The sequence below is a fragment of the Phascolarctos cinereus genome, unplaced genomic scaffold (assembly GCF_003287225.1).
Source record: "Phascolarctos cinereus isolate Bilbo 61053 unplaced genomic scaffold, phaCin_HiC Scaffold_2;HRSCAF=192, whole genome shotgun sequence".
NCBI lineage: Eukaryota > Metazoa > Chordata > Mammalia > Diprotodontia > Phascolarctidae > Phascolarctos > Phascolarctos cinereus.
This window is the reverse complement of record NW_027555625.1, coordinates 86,966,921-86,986,709: the sequence shown is the minus strand read 5'-3', so window position 1 is coordinate 86,986,709 and position 19,789 is coordinate 86,966,921. Positions and strand designations below refer to the sequence as shown.

General features: G+C 43.7%; 1 long non-coding RNA gene across 1 annotated transcript in view; it reads left to right on the top strand.

Moving 5' to 3' along the window:
- LOC110218565 (uncharacterized) overlaps positions 1 to 19,789 on the top strand; it is a 28,734-nt gene that overhangs the window by 1,083 nt on the left and 7,862 nt on the right. Inside the window, exons 2-4 of the long non-coding RNA XR_002327348.2 lie at positions 470 to 842; positions 1,016 to 1,207; positions 12,659 to 12,891. This is a non-coding gene — a long non-coding RNA (uncharacterized LOC110218565). The remainder of the gene's footprint in view (positions 1 to 469; positions 843 to 1,015; positions 1,208 to 12,658; positions 12,892 to 19,789) is intronic.

Sequence of the window (19,789 nt, the reverse complement as noted above, 5' to 3'; positions counted from 1 at the left end):
ATAGGATGAAAGCATGAAATAAGTTTGTGATTAGAAGAGGTGTGTGCCTCGGTGCTGATGTAAATGAAGCATAGGAATGTGGAAAGTTAGAAGACCTGGATTTAAGTTTCAGATCCATCACTTGCTAGCTCAGAGGGACAAAATGATTTATCTAAGCTAACTTATGACAGAGATGGCACAGGAATCCAGGCCCCCTGACTCCAGCAGGGGCAGCTGGTGGTGCCAGTGGATAAGAGTGCTAGACCCAAAGTGAAGAAGATCTGAGTTCCAATGCAGCCTCAGACACTTTACTAGCTAGGCAAGTCACTTAACTTCTGTTTGCCTCATTTTCTTCAGTGGTAAAATATAAATAATAATAGCTTCTGCCTCCCAGGTACATGTTGTGAGGATCAAAGGAGATAACATCTGTAAAGTGCGTGTAGCAAAATTAAATAAATGCTGTTTCTTTTTTTCTTTCTATGATTCCCAGTTCAGGGATCTTTCTATTATACCCCACTGTCTCCAGATAAGAACTTTGGCCTGGAACTTTGCAAGAGGGGACTTTGGAGCAGACCAGAACCCTTGGGTTGGTGTCATCAGAATCCCGATTTCCACAGTCACCTGTCATTGGAGGAATGGTCCTAGAGTGTCCTGGAGAGGCTCTGAAATAATGGCATCCAAGCATGGGTAGAAGAGTGTAACAAGAATCATGAAGCAGGAGTAAAAAAGGACATTTTCAGAGAGGTGGATGGTTGGAAAAGAAGGAAGCTGCTCATGCTAGTAACTGCCAATGGACAACCTGCATACAATGCTGGAATCTGTATGGTGTCAGCAGAACTAGAGGAAGTCTTGCAACACATCAGGTGTAGTTTTGAAAGGACAGTTTGGGTGGGAGCTGCTTTGAATGAGAGACTATGGCTGGATGGTATCTGCATTCCTAGAAGTCCTTCATTGATGAGATCCCCGATTCATTGCAGGACTGAGGACTCATATGCCACTTGATCTGCATATCTCTTATTTGCTCTTCTTCTTTCAGGCTCACGGACTTATCCAGGGAGACACGTTCTTGAGGAAATCTTTGGACATTTCTTTTCACTTCTCGCACACGTCTTCCTTGACCGAACCCCCCAGATATCCCTTACGTATTAAAACATTTTGGGGCAGTGGAAAGAATACTGGAGTAAGTCAGGATATCTGGATTCTGATCCCAGATCTGACTCTTACTTGGGTAAGTCACTTAACTGCTAAGCCTTAGTTGCCTCATCTGCCTAACAGGGATGATATCTGACCTATAAACTGCCCTGCAGGGTATTTGTGAGGATTAAATGAAGTTATCTCCAGGAGAGCAATTTGAAAACTAAGACGCTATACAAATTTGGTTCCTCTTATTTGGAAAGGTCTCTTTATCTTCAGACGGTTTGGCCTTGATTATTTCTAAAGCCCCTCACAGAATGGGAATCCGATTCCAATCCTATGATCCATTTGCCACAGCATGGACATGTTGCATGCATGCTCATGGCCCAAGACTTGAATTTTTCTCAGCAGGGCTAACACCCTCCCCACCTCCCCACCCCCCCACCCCCATCATCTCCTAATGGGCAGGCACATTATCACACTGGCCAGACTAACACAAACACCCCAATCTGGCTGTATTCCAAACACCAGATGCGCCCACAATTAGTGTCAGTCTGGAAAATGTTCCTACGTCTGGAAGGTCAGTGTCAGCTGGACATGCCTGCCGTGCCGCCCCCCCCCCCCTTTCTGTCAGCTGTTGGGAGGGTGAGAGAGAGCCTGGGTTTGCCACTTTTTCAACAGTCTTAGCTGTGGAGGTCCCAGCCACAGGCAAGTTTAACTGGGCCTTAGAAGGTTGGCATTCCAGTGTCTGTGGAGTCCAGGCCTACCTTGTTGCTTTTGGAGAAGGAGAGAGTCTTTGGTGTGGGAGGTATAAAATTTGGAGGTTACCCTGAGGGTGTGAGAAAAGGGAAGTCCTGCTGGTTTATAACTGAAAACTGTTCTCCTTTATATTTGCAACGTGTTCATGTCTCTTTTGATTCTCTTACCTCGCCTGTCGCTTTTGGTATGAAAAGGAAAATTAACAATAATATTGTGATGGGCTCTGCTGCTGTATTTAGATCTATTTGTAGGTCATTCTGAGACCCAGCTCTACAGTTCTGAAGAGCTTTCATGTTTCCTTTCCATTCATGGAGGGCTGTGTGGGCCTTTTCTCTAGGTAGTAATGAAAAATTAAATCAAATTGAGTTTGATGTCTACCTTATTGATTCCAGATCCATTCTGGTAGACTGTGACACTTCAGTGACCTGCCAATTCTGCACATTAGAGGCTCGGTTTTACACAAATGCCTTGTACCAAAGGCAGGGGCTCATGCCTCCACTGGCAACATCTCACTGAAGAGGCAGGCCCTGCCAGGAGATGAAAGCTGCTAATGAAGATGTATTCCAGATGATATTTATGGTCACTGTCAGGGGAAAAAAAATGGTGTGTTTCACAAATAATTTCATGGGAATGACATCAAAAATAGAGTATGATTTTCGACATGGTTTCCTCAGCTCCACTTTCCTTTCCCCCCCAATCCAATCCTATCAGCCTCTTTTAGAAGCTCCTGGCCATATCTTTCTGTAGGTACTGCTATTGCTCTCCTTTAAAAAGGTAAGAACCAGTATGATCATTTTTTTCTTGGTGTGAGAGTAAATGGCTAAGCACTATGGTGAACCTCATGGCCTGAGAGCAGAGTTGAGATGTAGGATCATACATATGGAGCTGGAATCTGTCTTTGAGGTAGTTCCAAGCTCTTTCACTTGTCAGAGAAAACTCACGGAGGTGAAAGAATTTGCTAAAGGTCACACAGGTAGGCAGTAATGATAGAACCAGGGTAAAAAAACTTTAAGACACTGCTCTAAATTGGACAACATTTTAAAATATTGCGTTTTGCTAAATGTGTAGCCTCTGCTATTGCTAGGAAGACTGGTGGATTATTTGAGTTTGGGGGTTTGGGGCTTCAGTAGAGCTTGTAGTGAGGATGTGTGTGTGTGTGTGTGTGTGTGTGTGTGTGTGTGTGTATGTGTGTATGTAAATGCCAAATCTTGCCTTTGGAGCACAAATGCTATATAGGCTCATAGAACAGAAGGAAATAGAAAATATTTAGTCCAGCGCCTTCATTTTACTGATGAGGAAATCAAGGTCCATATAGGAGAAATGACTGTACTTACAGCTAGTAAGTGGCAGAGTAGGAACACAAGGTCTTTTGGTAATTCTACCATGCTGTGATAGGAAGAATATTTCCCAGGTCCCTGGAACTCAGGCTAGGCTAATTTTTTTTCCGTTGAAGATTACCAAGACCTTCTCTAGGTTAGCTCAGGGAACTAAATACTCAGATGGTTCACCTGGGTTCCCGGATGTGACCTGGCTCCTTCCTGAGGCTCCTAACCAGCAAGCCACCATGGACAGCCCAGAGGTGGGGAAGCCGTGCCCACCTATATCTTTGCTGAGATATCTTTTCCCTTCTCTGAATATCTTTCTCCTGCTACAGTTAAGTAAACCTCCTTCTGTTAACTGTCAGATGTCAATCAGTCAATAAACATTTATTAATCATCTACTATGTGCCACAGGCACTGTGCTCAGCACTGAGGATACAAAGAAAGGGGTAAAACAGTCTGTGTTCTCAAGGAGCTCACAGTCTAATGGGGGGGATAACATGCAAACAATTCTGTACAAACAAGCTATGCTCTCAGTTACTTCCAATTTTGAACCTGAGGTAGCAGACCATCCTGAGTCAGGCCTGGTCTCTAGACATGCGGTCACTCTTAGACCTGGGGAATCCATTTTTGTCCCCAGTATGGTATAATGGCGATTCCTTTCAGATATGGGTTGGACTAGTTTTCTTCCAAAACTGGAATTCTTATTCTGTGAATGGATCAAGATGGGAGGGGGAAAAGCTTATGAGAGGTAGGGGAAGATGAGCACAGGTTTGGGGGTGAGGGAAAATAAGGGCTGGACAATGAGACCTGTGTGTGTTGGGAGAAACTTCATGGTGCAGAGGATAGCGTGTTTGAAGAAGGCCTAATTTCAAACCTTGTCTCAGACATTTATCAGTTATGTGACTCCGTGCCTTAGTTTCCTCATCTATAAAATGGGGATGATAATAGCACCCATCTCAGAAGGTTGTTGTGGGGAACAAATAAGGTAACATGTGTAAAGTGCTTTGCAAACCTTGAAGCATTTTATAAGTGTTAGCTATTACTATGGCAAATAACAGTTCACATTTATAAAGTGCTTTATTAATTAGCAAACATTTTTCACAATGGTTTTGTGAGGTAGGATATACGTATGTGTCTACATTTGTATGAACCTGGGCTTTTACTGGTGTAGAATATTGTTCCTAATGTCAGTGAGGTGGATCCCTCTACCAATGTTGGTCAGTCTCTGTTCTGTAACTTAGTGACTTCCAGTGCTGCTGATAAAACTCAGTGAGTATGTATCACATGTTTCTGACTCCTGCAATCTCTACCCATGACATGAAGCTGCTTCTCCATATAGTATTACAAATGATTAATACAGATATTATTAGCTTCATTCCACAGAGGCTTAGGTTAAGCAATTTGCTGATTAACCCTATCATAAAGGTGACTTGAACCTGTATCTTTTTACTTTTTGTCCAGTATTTTCCCCATTGCTGAGGTTAGCTTCTCTTCTGTGGTCCTATCCCATAATAGTTGTCTTGAGTTGTCTATGAGAAGTCCACTCTCCTGGATGCTGTTCAGCATTTCATGGCTCAGAGCCTCAGGTGTGGGTGAGAGCGAGGACAGACACTGTAGCTATAGGGCTGGGTGCCTGAATGTCAAATCAATTCATAACTTCATATCATTCATAACTGACCTTCAGCCTTGAATATTATCAGATGTAGTTGGTGTTTCCCTCACTGGCTCACTCATTCCATATTTGCTGCTGATACTGCCACTAGGAGGCACAAGGCTGGGATGTTGGGTCTGGGAGTCAGGAAGACCTGAGTTCAAATTCAGCCTCTGACACTGACTAGCTGTGTGCCTCTGGGCAAATTATTATACCTCTGTCTGCCTCAGTTTTCTCATTTGTAAAATGGGCATAATAATAGTACTTACCTCATAGGATTTCTGTGAGAGTTAGATAATTTTTGTAAAGCTCTTAGCATAGTGCCTAGCACATAGTAGGTATTAATAAATGCTTCTTACCTTCCTTCTCTCCTTTCCCTCTTCCTCCTTCCACGTCTTCCCTCCTCCCTTCCCTCCTTCCCTTCCTCCCCTCCCCTCCTCTCCCCTCCCCTCCCCTCCTCTCCCCTCGTAATCCAACTTCTCTTTGTGCCCCAAGACAGCAGGAGTTCAGAGCTTGTGAGCAGAGCCGAATCAGCAGAGATTGGAGCCAAATTCATGGTGAACAGAGCTGAGTCAGTGATGCCCAGAGCTGAGCCTGTGGGACTGAGGGCCAAGTCAACATGACTCAGACACACTTTGAAGAGGAGGACTGACAGGAAATCATGGCTCTTGAGTTGCAGCTGTGACATTTCACTCCAGTGGACATTTGATGTCTGGGCCCAAGCTGTCTGTCTGGTTTTTAGTGGGGCTGCTCATCCTGAAATATTCTCGAGTCAAAAATACAACTTCCCATCTTCATCCATTCCCTAATGGGTCCAGAGTGTGCAGTGTTTGAGGGGTGCGTGTGTGTGTGTGTGTGTGTGTGTGTGTGTGCATGTGTGTGAGTGTATGTGGAGTGTGTGGGGAGAGAGAGAGAGAGAGAGAGAGAGAGAGAGAGAGAGAGAGAGAGAGAGAGAGAGAGAGAGAGAGAGAGAGAGAGAGAGAGAGAGAGTCTGAGGGGCCAGAAAGTCACACAGAAATGAGGATGGGCTAAGAGACTGCTATGAAGAAGATGTCCAGAGAACTATAAAGAGGTGACCAGAAAGAGAATGAAACAGTCAAAACAAGAAGGGAATGAAGACAGAGGAGGTATCTTCTCCCCTCCCTCAGGCCTGCCCCTCAGCGGACCTAAGCTGGTCTTACCTCATAGGATTTCTGTGAGAGTTAGATAATATTTGTAAAGCTCTTAGCATAGTGCCTAGCACATAATAGGTATTAATAAATGCTTCTTACCTTCCTTCTCTCCTTTCCCTCTTCCTCCTTCCACACCTTCCCTTCCTCCCCTCTCCTCCCTCCCCTCCTCCCTCCCCTCCCCTCCCTCCCCTCCTTCCCTCCCCTCCCCTCCTCTCCCCTCCCTAATCCAACTTCTCTTTGTGCCCCAAGACAGCAGGAGTTCAGAGCTTGTGAGCTCTGATCCATGTGACACACAGGTCAGTCAGTAAATAAACATTTATTAAGAACCAACTGTGTGCCAGGCTCTGTGGTAAGTGCTGGGGATACAAAAAGAGGCAAAAGACAACCCTTGCCCTCCAGTAGCTTACAATTTAATGGACACAGGTTACAGGTCACCTCATCTCCTGGAACAGGATGCCCTCTGCCTATCGTGGTCAGCAATCCCAGAGAAGGAACCCCAAAATACTGTCAGTTCCAGAGCAAAAGTCACAGTCGAGTATTAGGGTTAGGAAGCTGGTACCAGTGACCTGGTAAAAACAGTCTGGGAGCTGAGCCCATGGGCCCTCTCACTTTCTCTGTATCATCCCAAGGGTGGTGCCTCCCCCATCCTCCATTTCCCCAATACCCTGTGTCCTTCCCCTCATCCCCAAAGAAAAGTGTGCTGCTCAAACTCAGTATAGGATCTATGAAAGCCCAGAGAACTCCAGCGCGTTCTCCTCCCCTCCCCCAGGCCTGTTGCTAAGAATATTTAATTTTAGAAACTCTCCATGAGACGCCACTGCCTTCCCTGCATGATAAATCATTGCAGTTTAAATGAAGGTCAGCGACACTGCTTTGTATTTCTCTTGTGATTCAGAGCTTGTGAAATCTGGGTTGGTTTATGCAGACAAGTCTCTCTCTGAACATCATTCTTTCCCTGTGGAAGAGACTGCAGAGCTGAAACTGTCAGAGTGCTCCCTACCCATGCAGGCTCTTCAAGATAACCATGCTCCCAATGCTGTCGGGAGCCTTCCCAAATCAATTCTCTAACATCTCTGAAAGTCCTCAGAGATGTTCCATCCTGCCTTCTGGCCCTCCCCTCTTCATACACAAAGTTCTCTCACAGAGATATTACCTTTCCCAAGCTCTAGAGTTGTGAATTTGCTGGTGGAGAGGAAAAGTAGAAGTAAAATCTTGAAAAGAAATGCAGTGTTTTATAGAATAAATGTACTTCCTGCTTCCTCCAGCTCTTTGTCAAGGTCAGAATGGAGCATTTGAAGTCAAATGCTTAGCCAAAGTGTAACACCAGACCCTGGGACATCCTCTCTCAATTAGAAGTCCTAACTCGAGCCCACCCGTTCAGTCTTAGCTGAGCCTGGTCTCTAAAAAGGGAGTCAGACTCTTTCGTACTGTCTCTAGCTCATTATACCCCACTCCAGATTGTCTGGGATAGTCTCTCAAACCCACCTTAGGTTTAGCTTATGTCTAGCATCTCCCTAAAAGGGAGGTGCTCATTAGAAAGGTACTTAGTACATGAAATAGGTCAGGTATAGGACAGCTATTTGTTCCCTCCACTCCAAAGAAATGCTTACAATTCCAAAGGCTCACAAGTGTTCATTGAGAAGAGTTTAAAGCATGATACAATAACTCATGGGCAGATAGGTAGCACAATGGATAAAGCACTGGGTCTGGAATCAGGAAGATTCAGCTTCCTGAGTTTAGATCCAGCCTCAGATGCTTACTAGCAGTGCAACCCTGGGCAAGTCACTTCACGCTTTTTGCCTCGGTTTCCTCATCTGTAAAATGACCTGAGGAAGGAAATGGCAGACCACTCCAGAATCTTTGCCAAGAAAACCCCAAATGGTATCATGAGGAGTAGGACACAATCCAACAGCAACAATAACTCATAATTCCTATTATACTTTTTTTTTTTGCTTTTTGGTGAGGCAATTGGGATTAAGTGATTTGCCCAGGGTCACACAGCTAGTAAGTGCCAAGTGTCTGAGGCCAGATTTGAACTCAGGTCCTTCTGACTACAAGGCCGGAGTTCCATCCACTGCTCCACCTAGCTGCCCCTTCTATTACACTCTTCTAGGAGGTTGTTATTATAAACATTAAAAAATGAAAAACTGTGGAACTGCTGAATAGCCATTTCAACCTTTATCTCGGTTCTCCACTATAATAATAGCCAATATTTATATAGTGCTTACTATGTGTCAGGAACTGTGCCCTTTATAATTATTATCTCATTTGACCCTCAAAGCCCTGGGAGAGAGGGGGATAATTATTCCCATTTTTAAAGATGAAGAAACTGAAGTAAACAGAGGTTAAGTGACTTGCCCAGGGTCACATAGCTAGTAAGTATCTGAGGCTGGATTTGAACTCAGGGCTTCCTGACTCTAGGGCCAGCACTCTGCACTGCCAAGCAGTTTCCTTGAGGTTCTGGCTTGGGATTATCCTTGTTAGTGATCAAACTCTCCAAAGTAGGTATAATTTCAGAAACTTCCTCCTGTTGCTGTCAGCTCTGACCAAGGATCCTGTTGTTGTACAGTCATTTTTCAGCCGTGTCTGACTTGTCATGATCCCATTTGGGGTTTTCTTGGCAAAGATGCTGGACAGACTTGCCATTTCCTCCTCCAGCTCATTTTACAGAGGGGGAAACCGAGGCAAACAGGGTTAAGTGATTTACCCAGGGTCATACAGGTAGGAAGTATCTGAGGCTGGATCTGAATATAGGAAGATGAATCTTCCTGATCCCAGGCCCCACTTTCTATCCATGGTCCCATGTAACTTCCCCCGAGGAGCCCAAGAACTCTCAGCTTCTGGAGTCTATCTCTGATGATGGCCGTTCGGTCACCTACGCCTAAGGAAGGAGTCAAAGAGCAGAAGAGGCAGTCATGTGCTACTAAGGAGCCTGACTCTCACAATAACCTTAGTGGATAGGTGCAATTATTATTCCTCTTTTAAAGATGGGGAAACTGAGGCTCAGAAAGGTTTAATGCCTTGTCCAGGGTCACAAAGTTAGCCAATTTCTTAGGCATGATCTGAATCCAGTTCTTCTTGCTTTTAAGTCCAGGACTCTCTCCACTGTGTGTCACTGCCTCACTTGGCCTCAACACAGAATGCTGATTGGCAGGGTTTGTTTTCTTACAGCTTGACATCGAAAGCTCATAATGGAAGGCCCTCCTTGGCTAAGGCCTGACCTGAACACTCCAGACATGTTTTTCCGGGGGGTCAAAGAATGGTCAATCTGGGAAGATGAGTACCATGGTCCAAGGGAGGAAAAGCTCATCTATAAATGAAGAAGTCACAAGCCAATAAGAGTTTCCTGGAGAAGCATAGGATGGGAGGGGGACCTGAATCTTAGCAGAGCTACCCTATAAAATGAGAGAGTCCGGGCACTGTTATCCAGGGGGTGGAATGTGGGCATATTTGAACTACAATGTTTCTCCATCTCCTTGTTCTCTGCCTCTCTCTCAGTCTTTCCTTCTCTGGGCATCTCAGGACATTCATTGGAACTGCTGGTTAAGGAATTAAAAACATGTAGGGTTATAGCCTAACACTAGTAGTAGATAAGACTTTTAGATCCATGGTGTTCTCCCTGCTTGGAATGCTCTGCCCTTTTCTGTCTCCTCTTCAAATCTTATCCAGCCCTAAGACCTAGCTTGTTCCACCTCCTTCATGAAGTCTTTCTTGACCACAGAAGGCCACGTATATTTGTAGAATCACCTCCAAAGAACACTTGCTGCCCTCACTACTCATAGTACTCTATTTTCTATTGTCAATATTTCAAGTGTTTTCTCCAATTCGATTCTAAGTAGAATGATGTGGATCATGTCTTACGCTCTGTTGCATTTTAGAATTACAGGATATGGAGATGGAAAAGACCTTGAAATCACCTTCTTTAAGTCTTCTCATATTTTTTTTCCTTTTAAAAGTCTTAATTGGTATCTTGTTTTTTATATCTCATCTTCATTTCTGAATATGACTCTTTCTCCTACCCAGAGAGACATTCCTTCTAACAAGGAATACAAAAGAAGGCAGGGAGGGGGAGCAGCTCAGTAAAGCTAACAAATACACAAGCCAAGTCTGAGAATAGGTGCAATATTCCACAGTTATGGTCCTTCAGTTCTACCAAGAAGGGAGGTGCATTTTCTCATCTCTAGGGGCCAGCTTAGGTCATTAAAGTTACCTGGAATTCAGTTTTCATTTTCTTTTTTGTTGGCTTTTTTTCCACTCACATTGGTGTGGTCTTTGTGGATATCGTTCTCCTTATTCTGCGTACTTCTCTCTGCATCAGTTATGTTGCATCAGTCTTCCCATGCTTCTCTGAAATCCTCATATTCATCATTTTTTATGAGGCAGTAACATGCCATTGCATGCTTCATTTTGGTTAGCCATGCCCTAATGGATAGGCATCTATTTTGTTTCCAGCTTTCTGCTACAAAAAAGTGCAGCTATGAATATTTTGGTTATAAGGTACTTTTCTTTATATATTTGACCTCTTTGGGGTATATGCCTAAGAGTGGGATCCCTGGGCCAAAAAATATGAACATTTTAGTCAGATTTTTTTAGCATAGTTCCAAATTGCCTTTCAGAATGGATGGCCAATACGAATCGACAACATATTAATTAATGTGTTCATCTTCTCACAGGCCCTTCAATGGCAACAAGCATTTATTAAGTACTTACTGTATCCCTGGCACTGTTCTCAGTGCTGGGGATGCGCATATACTTAATATTGACAGTTCTCATTTTTTGTTATCTTTTTCCAAAAAAAGGGCCTGAAGTGAAACTAAAGAGCCGTTTTGATTTGCATTTTTCTCATTATTAATACTTCAGAACAATCTTTCATATGGCTGTTAGTATTATGCAATGCAAATAATTTCATTCTTTTTCTTATATGCCCAGTGTCTAGTAAAGCATCTGAATGTAAGTACTTAATAAATACTTCTTGGTTGATTGATATTTGTATTAGTTCCCTACATATCTTGAATACCAGAACTTTATCTGAAATATTTGGGGCAAAGTTTTTTTTTTCAACCAACAGCTTGCCTTTTTATTTTAGTTGCATTGATTTTGTTTCACAAAACCTTTCATTTTCATGTAATGGAAAATATCTATTTTATCTTGTGATTGCTTCAATCTCATTTGCTTAAGAATTCTTCCTTTAGCTAAAACTATCAAAAGTATCTGGTCTTGTTTCCTCTTAATTTTTTAATAATATGACCTTGAGGTTTGATATGTCCTTTGAGTTTATTTCATACATGGTGTAAGAACTCGGTCTAAACCTATTTCCTACCAGTTTCTTTTCCAGTTTTTCTGGTATTTCTCTAGCGATTTCTTCCCCAGATAATTTTATATTCTCATGAATCCTCTCATATTCTCCCCAGAGGGGAAATAAGCAACTTGCTCAAGATCACACAATCAGAGAACAAGAGGCAGAAGTGGGACTTGACCCTCTGGCCTTTGGATTCTGAATCTGATGCTCTTCCTGTCATGTGTAGTTGTTTCCCCTCCAGCACTCACCGTAGGTCAGGGACTTGGGGAGCAATCAGGAAAGGCTTCTTGCTGGTGCTAACACAAAAGTGCTAATGGTCGAATTTGTAAAGTGCTTAACGTGGTGCCTGGAACATAGTAGGTGCTGTACAAATGCTTATTCCCTTTTCTTCTCCCCTAAGATTGCTGTGGATTCACCTCTCCTGCCACTCTATCCTAAATTTTCCAATATATCTCTTCAGAAAGCACTAGAAATTGTGTGTATTCGACACAGGCAAATGGAGACAGCATAGCTGGTTCTCAGCGGTTGCAGAGGGCTTTGGGGGACCTTCTGGGGAAAGGTTCACATTCCTGTCATGGCCTGGGAATGCCTCCAGGCAGCCTAAATAATTCTGTAAGGTGGGTACACAATTATCCCATTCAGAATGGATTGAAGGACCACTGCTTCAGTGGGTGGTGGGCTGGTTTAGGATAAGCTTCCTGGCTTTACTTACCCTGACACAGGGTTGCGACCACACTGGTACATTTGGAGGCACTGCCGCCACAGTTCCTGAATATCTCATATTTATGTCTCTTTCATTTTTTTTTTTTTTTGCTTTTAGGCAATTGGGGTTAAGTGACTTGCCCAGGGTCACATATCTAGTAAGTGTCAAGTGTTTGGTCTGAGGCCGATTTGAACTCAGGTCCTCCTGACTTCAGGGCTGGTGCTCTATCCACCGTGCCACCTAGCTGCCCCCTATGTCTCTTTCAAGGGGTGATAACAATAATAACAACAATAATAGCTAGTATTTCTGCATAAAACACTTTGATATGTTATCTCATTAGAGCCTTACAACAACTCTGTGAGGTGGGTGCTGTTATTCCCAATTTGCAGATGAGGAAACTGTACAGCATTCTATGTACCATATGGCTAGCAGATGACTGAGTGCTTCCTTAGTTGAGGGCTTTCTAACACATCTGTGAGATAGTGCAAATATGTCATCACCATTTTACAGATTAAGAAACTGAGGTCAGAGAAGTTAAATGACTTTTTCCATGGTCACCGAGGTAGGGTTAAGCAGGGTTAGGACTCAAATTAATGTCTCAGGATTCCCACACTATGCATTTCTCTCTTTCTCTTGCAGTTATATATGTTCCATAACTGTTTCTAGGACTCCATTAGTACCAAATTCTGGTCTACAGCTGCACCTTCACACATCCATGATCCCAGCCCACTGGGCCCCTGACCCAGAGACCTAGGGTCACAACATGGGGAAGACAGCAATGCTGAATGAATCTGGGCCTTTGAAAGCAGCTCAGATGCATATGGACACATTCCTAAGGTGGATTATAGCACATGGAAACTAAATAAAACCAGGTAATCTGGGGCTGGATTTGTGTGTCTGCAGACTTGGTCAGCATATGTGTGCATGGTGAAAGGGGAATAGCTTTAGGACTGGGTTGGACTCATGCCCACAGATTTCTGTAGGAGAAAGAAAGATGCCGGAGCCATCAGGCAGCTGACCCTCTGGGACAGAGGATGCTTCAGCAGAAGCCCAGCTCCCCTCTTTTGCTGCCGTTGGTTTTCTAACAAGGTCTCAATAAGGAATTTGGTTAAAAACTTCAAAGAGAGCTGATAGTCCATAGCAAACCCTTCCCCTCCCCGCAAACTTCTCTCCTACTTAAAAATAAAAGCTTTCACTGATATAGCGCTTTAAGGTTTGTCAGATGCTTTATATATCCTGTCTCATCTGATCCTCACAGCAACCTTATGAAGTAGATGTATTATTATGCCCATTTTACAGATGAGGAAACCAAGGCTGAGAGTGGTTAAGGGACTCGCGCAGGATCCCACAGACAGTAAGTGCCTGAGGCAGGATTGAAACCGCATCTGCCCATGTAAGGCAGCTAGGTGATGTAGTGGACAAAACAGCAGGTCTGGAGTCAGGAAGACCTGAGTTCAAATCCAGCCTCAGGTACTTACTAACTATATGAACCGTGGATAAGTCATTTAGCCCTGTTTGCCTCAGTTTTCTCATCTATAAAATGAGGATAATAATAGTACCTACTTCCCAGGTTTGTTTCGACAGTAATAATTGTTGAGTGCTTAGACAGTACCTGGCATATAGTAGACATTTAATAAATGCTTATTCTCTTCCTTCTTCTTATCCTCACCCTCATCTCCTATAGCCAAATGCCTTTTACCTTGTCCTGTCCCTAATGCAAACACTCCATTGCCTGTTCCTGCCCTACATTATTGTTTGTTTAGCCATCTACATGTCCTGGCAAGGATGCATCTGTCTATTTCTGTGTCTGGCTGTGTATTCAGAGGCTTTGTGTCTGAGTATCTCTTTGTACATTGTGTGCATGTGTGTGTGTGTGTGTGTGTGTGTGTGTGTGTGTATGAGAGAGAGAGAGACAGACAAACAGACAGAGACAGAGAGACAGAGAGAGAAAAAGACAGAGACAGAGAGCAGAGGCAGAGAGACAGCAAAAGAGAGATCCAAACTTAGAGACAGAGATAGACAGAGACAGAAACAGAGAGGGATAGAGAGTGAGAGACAGAAAGAGACAGAAACGAGAGAGACCAGGACAGAGAGACAGAGACAGAGAGAGTCAGAGACAGACAGACAGACTGGGAGCTGTCTGAAGCCCTGGCAACAGCTGGGCCACTTAATAGAGCAGCCAGACCAGCTTCAGCTGCAATGTGGTGCTTAAGAGGATGCCAGTTAAGAGACAGGGAAGTTGACTTCCACTGGATTGAGTCAGGCAATAGTTTCACCAGCACATTCATGCCAGGACTTAACTGGGGAGGGAAAGGATGTAACTGCAGAGTAACACTGGGGCCCACAAAAATCTTGCACATCCTTCAAGGCTCAGTATAAGTCTCACCTTCTTCAAAGTCTTCCTCTATCCTGCAGTGACCTCTGAATTCCTACAGGCTTAAAAAACTCAAGCACCCAATCTTGCACTTAATTAGACAGCCTGGTGTTCTCCAAATTTTCAGCTAATCTGACAACTCCTGGAGGCCAGGGATTGTGTTTTCTCCTTCTGTCTCCCCCACAAGTCCAGTCAGAGGGCTGGGCATCCATTAGGTGCTCAGTAATGTAGGGGCTCAGTTGATTGATTGACCATTATAAAGCCTGCAATTATCAGGCTGCAGTCCCCAAACAGGGGATAACTCTAAGCAAATCCGTTAATTAGGAGTCTATTTACAGTCCTATTGTGAAGGCTAATCATGTATTAGCTTAAGGAGGGGTTTGTGCCTTGCTGAGAGTTTCATTATGGGAAAATAATGACTGAGGGTGGGCTCCTGCCAGAGGTGAGCAATTCACACCTGATTGTGACAGACACACCCATTCTGTCTCTGGTGCAAGCAGGCAGGCATCCAGGCAACAAAGAATGTAATACAACTGGGAGACTCCAGAGGAAACAGGTGATTAAAGCTGACAAATGTGAAGCTAATAAGAAGTTACTCAAGTTGTTACTGTCCCAGGGCTTAAGGTCCAAAGAAGGATTTAGACCACGTTTCAGGAATCCAGGATTCTCAGAGAAGAAAGGCATTGACTCTGCTTATCTTCTGGTATGTCTGAGCATGAGCCTTAGCAATAAAGGCCTTGCAGCCTGGGATTTAATGAGGAAGGATCCTTTTCTGTAACTGGAGGCAAAGGGGTCTGCAACCTAAGAAAGATGAGGTCTGACTCTGTTAGGTGGTTAGGCCCCAAAAGAATGGTCTGAGGTGAGAGGCCAGTCCCATCTTCTTTAAGGACTGGAGCCCTGAACAAGGATTGGTGCTGAGAGTTGTGTGGGCAGTGCGTACAGATGGAGGGGTAGGGGATGCTGCTTGGAGAAGTAGCTAGGACAGTCCCTCAGGGGTGGGGAACCAGGGGGCTTGAGGCTACATATAGCCTTTTAGGTCCTTGGGTGTGGCCTTTTGATTGAATCCAAGTTTTACTGAACAAATCCTTTTATTAAGGGGATTTGTTTTGTGAAGTTTGGATTCAGTCAGAGGGCCCTACTTGAGGACCTAGAGGGTCACATGTGGCACTGAGGTTGCAGGTTCCCCACCCTGGTCCAGATTGTGTACTAGTCATAAACACTCTGCTTTTTCTTCTCCTCTCTGTGTACTCAGAATAAGTATGGTGGGGGTGGGGGAAGGGAGGGCAGAAAGAGAGGAAGTAGGGAAACTCAGATATCCTCCTGCAAGGCATCCAGACTTTCCTTCAGCTGGCTTCCCTTGGGAACCTCATCTTATTCTCTGGACTGAGATAGAGAGCTAGGGAGGTAGATATAGATAAAACATTTATTAAATGCTTACTGTGTACCAGACACTGTGTTCAGCTCCAGGGATACAAATTTAAGCAAACAAGATAGTCTCTGTCCACAAGGGGTTCATATTCTGATGAGGTGAGACCATGCATAAAGGGATCTAGAAAGAGGGAGGGAAAAGGTAGGAGAGAGGGCACTCAAATGGCAGCTTGGTCTGTAGAAATGATCCAGAAATGTGAAGGAGGCCTGAATCCAAACAAGAAGAAACCAAAGCTGGCCTAATAGAACCCAGAGTCCAAGGTTTTGGTGGGGAGGAAGTGGAGACTGTGACCCCAGTGGAGACTATACAGTTTGGCCTGGAACCATGCAAGATAAGGTGGAAGTTGGCCGACTAGAGCTCAGGCAAGTTCTTGGAGGCATGGCATTGGAAGTGAAGCAGAGAAGAGCTTGTAAATGGTCTGACCATTACCTGGGACTAGTGCTAAGGGATTTTATGTGTCTTCGTGGCAATCTTGTTCTCCTTATCTTGCGCTTCATTGACTGGCTCCGTTTTTGTGAAGAAATAGGCTGATGACCATGTTGGTATCAGTTTATGTTCTTCACAGTCTTGCGGTAGTCATGATGGACTGTGAGGGGTTATTCATTATGGGCCAGGCAGTGATAGTCAGAAATGAAGCCAGGTAGCTTGGTAAAAGTAAAGCAGCCTAGTCCTTTGTCTAAAGGTCTAGAGTTGTATCTAGGATGTTCAAAGGGCAAAGTCAGGGATTGAGGCCAAAGAGTTCCCAATGAAACTTGTAGTAATGGCAGCCAAGAGATGTCTGTGGCAATAGCTGTTTGAACAGAAGCAGGGCCTTCTGCTGCCTTTGATGCTAGGGTAGATTAAGTCTACGTGGTTTAGATCAGGCTTCTTGGCTGTCGGTGACCTTTGGTGGGGGTACTTTATTTGGATTGATTGGGGGAACTCAGTAGGGAATCCAAATGGATTGGACTCCTGGCCTCCTCATTACTATCACTCTCTAAAGACTGGGCAGAAGCCCTGGTCTCAAAATTTCTGACATCATCTTCATTCCCACTGGAAAAACTTTATATATACATATATGTATGTGTGTATATATATGTATGCATGTATGTGTGTATGTGTATGTATATATGTATGTATGTATGTATGTGTATATATACATATATATATATGTATATATATATATATATATGTATGCGTGTGTGTATATATATGACTTAGAAGGGTATAACTTCTCTAAATTCCTACAGAAACCAAGGGGCCCTTCCAGGTACTCTCTCCAGTGGCCAAAGGGCCCTTGACCAATGTGAACAGCAGCCCCTACTGGCCAAGAAACAGGAGAAGCACAATAAGTCCTTGACTAAGGCCATGCCACACTAGGAAAGGCAGAGGCAGCTTCTCTGCATCAAGCCTATTTTCAAGCTGTATCTCTTGATGAATATTTTCCTGTTTTGTGAATCCTTGTCCCTAGAAGCCGACGATCCCTTCTCCCAGTATCAGGGCACATCTGGTTATGGGTACATATTGCTTAGCTAGAAAAGTCTGAAGACAGCTTGAAGTGGTTAGCGCGTGGCTCATGCCTGCCAAACCATTCCTGAGAATCTTGCTTGGGTGGATTCACTTTTCTGTTTGTTTTCTGTTTTAGTACAATTTGGGAAGTCAAGTTGTGACAACCTTGGGGAAATGAGCTTGCTTTGAGCTCTGCTGATGGCAGCAAACACACTGAAATGTGTATGTGTGTGTGTGTGTGTGTGTGTGTGTGTGTGTATTGGGGGGAGGTTAGGAAGACTTTTAGGGCATGAGACTATATTTCCTTGGCATATACCACTCCTACACACAAGAGCTTACACAAGCCAATATATTGTCATCCAGGGAGAGAAAATGCCTAGAAATAGTGGGGGGATTCCTGAATAGGGGATCTCCTGGTGACTGGAAGGGGAGGTGGATAAGATTTTATAGCTCTGGCAAGAGATGGCAGGCCTGCTGTCAGTCCTTCAGAAACAAAATTATAGGGAATCTGGGAGGAAAATTATCTATACCACATACATTGCTCCTCTGCTCTCCCTGGGTGGGAGTAATGGGGACTATACCCCCCTCTTCCATTTTTTCCTCCTATCAGGGCCCCAGTATGACATATCTTCTCTCTGGCTATTTGCCAGCATAGCCCTTATTCTCTAGCCCTGCTCTTTGTACTCAGGCTTTGCATTAATGGTGGTCCAGATCAGCTTGTATCACTTTGCAGTGGCTTCAGAGGCATCTGCCATGTTCACAAGATCCCAAAGATCTTACAAAATTCAATGGCAATGGAAACTTCCTCCTCACTGATTCTGTTTTTCTCTGCTTCAGCTTTGCTTGGCCCTAAATTGTACCTGTGATGAGCATGGGCAGGAAGAAGCAAAAGGAGGACAGGGGAAAAGCTATAGAAATTTGGGTAGATTGGTAATTTTTTTGTGAGTAGATTTCTTTATACCACTGAAGCAGCATTCTTTTTTTTTTCCCAGCAGGGACACGGTAAGATTAGGTAAATGCTGTAGCATTACAATATTAGCATTTCTGTATTTCAGCAAGGTGTTTGACAAGATCTCTCAAAATATCCTTGTGGACAAGATGGAGAAATGTGAGATGGATGCAAATACCATTAGGTGGATTCATAGCTGGTCGAATAGTTGAACCCCAAATGTATTGATAAATGCATTGATGTCAATCTGGAGGGATCTCTTTACTGGAATGCTACTGGGATCATTCTTTAGCCCTGATTGCATTCACTATTTCCAGTAGTCCTTTAGACTGGATCTGACTTAATTTGAAAGGAGATACTAATGGAACAATCATCAAATCTGTGGATGGATGGATAGATGAAATGAATGAATGAAAAAGCATTCGTTAAGCACTTACTATGTGCTAGGTGACCCAAAGCTAGGAGGGGCAGCTAATTTCTTGGATGGCAGAATCTGCATCTAAATTTACTTAACAGACCAAATTTAACAAAATGAAATTTATCAAAAACAATAAATGGAAAATCTGACTTAGGTCTAAAAAATCAATAGCACAATTCTCTGATCCTATGATGTGGGAGATGTGACTAGACAGCAGTTTGTCTGGGGAAAATATACAAAACTGAGGTTTTGCTTGGCCACAAATTAAAGTCCACAGTTTGGCATGGCAGCCAAAAGAAGGTAGCCTAAACTAATGGGTATATAGTGTTCAGGATAAAAGTGGTAATAGTCTCATTGTCCTGGTCAGATTTCACCTGAAATATTTTATTGAGAATAGATTTATTCTTTGTGCCACATTTTAAAAAGGATGCTGACAAACTAGAGAGCTTCAAGGATAGAGTGTCTAGGACCACAGAGGATCTGAAAACTATATCATTTGAGGATCTGATATTGGAAGAACTTTCTACACAGTGTCCATCAGGGTGGGTGGGTATAATTTTAAAATATCATGGCAGTGAGGCACATGTGTGGGGAATGCCTATGACCAGGGCAAATCACAACTCTGGAGCTGTGGGCTTTGATGCATTTTCTTGAAGACTGACCTCACAAATTCGCTGGTAGGCATGGTGCATCGATGTTGTATGGGTGGCTCTACACACTGCTAACCTGGGCTGATTCTTAGCTGAGCTGCCATGCTGCTACTCAGCTGCATGGCTCCAGTGCATGATCCTCTCCATCAATGTGGTGGGTCTTTCCTGATAGGGTAGCAGATAGGTAACAGGAGAGACCCTTAGTCTGAGAATTGCAAGAGCTCTTACAGTTCTGCTTCCTTGGCTGGACTCTGAGGAGTTCCTATCTCCCAAGCGGCAGATGACAGTGTAGAGAGGTATAGCAAAAGATGTCCTGTAGCCAGCTCAAACCAAGAGCCAGTTGTTAAATTTCCCTTGAAAATTGGTAAATGCTACAACTCAGGGCTTGATTTATTGGTTTGGAGATAGTCTAGACTTAAGAAAGTAATGGATAAGATGTTGATAATGCTGATTAAACTTTAA